Source organism: Triticum dicoccoides, chromosome 4B, assembly GCF_002162155.2.
Source record: "Triticum dicoccoides isolate Atlit2015 ecotype Zavitan chromosome 4B, WEW_v2.0, whole genome shotgun sequence".
NCBI lineage: Eukaryota > Viridiplantae > Streptophyta > Magnoliopsida > Poales > Poaceae > Triticum > Triticum dicoccoides.
Genome location: NC_041387.1, coordinates 665088368 through 665088983, shown reverse-complemented (window position 1 = coordinate 665088983; position 616 = coordinate 665088368).

The window sequence follows — 616 nt, the reverse complement described above, 5'->3', positions numbered from 1 at the left end:
CCTGGGGTTTCCCAAACGTTCAGATCGCCCCAGGACCCAAAATTAGTGGGTAATAACGCAGAAAACTGGTCAGAATGGACCAAATATGCGAGTTTTTACGAGGTACCCGTAACCGGACCCCGGGGGTTCCCCGAACGTTCGGATCGCCCCGGGACCCAAAATCAGTGAGTAATAGCTCAAAAAACTGGTCAGAATGCACCAAAACTGCGAGTTTTGACGAGCTCCCCATAACCAGACCCTGCGGGTTCCCCGAACGTTCGGATCCCCCCAGGACCCGAAATTAGTGAGTAATAGCATAGAAAACTGGCCAGAATGGACCAAATATGCGAGTTTTGACGATGTCCCCATAACCGGAAGCCGGGGTTCCCCGAACGTTCGGATCGCCCCGGGACCCAAAATCAGTGAGTAATAGCATAGAAAACTGGCCAGAATGGACGAAATATGCGAGTTTTGACGACGTCCCCGTAACCGGACGCCGGGGTTCCTCGAACATTCTGATCGCCCCTAGACCCAAAATCAGTGAGTAATAGCTCAAAAAACTGGTCAGAATGGACCAAAACTACGAGTTTTGACGAGGTCCCCGTAACCGGACCCCGGGGTTCCCCAAACGTTCAGA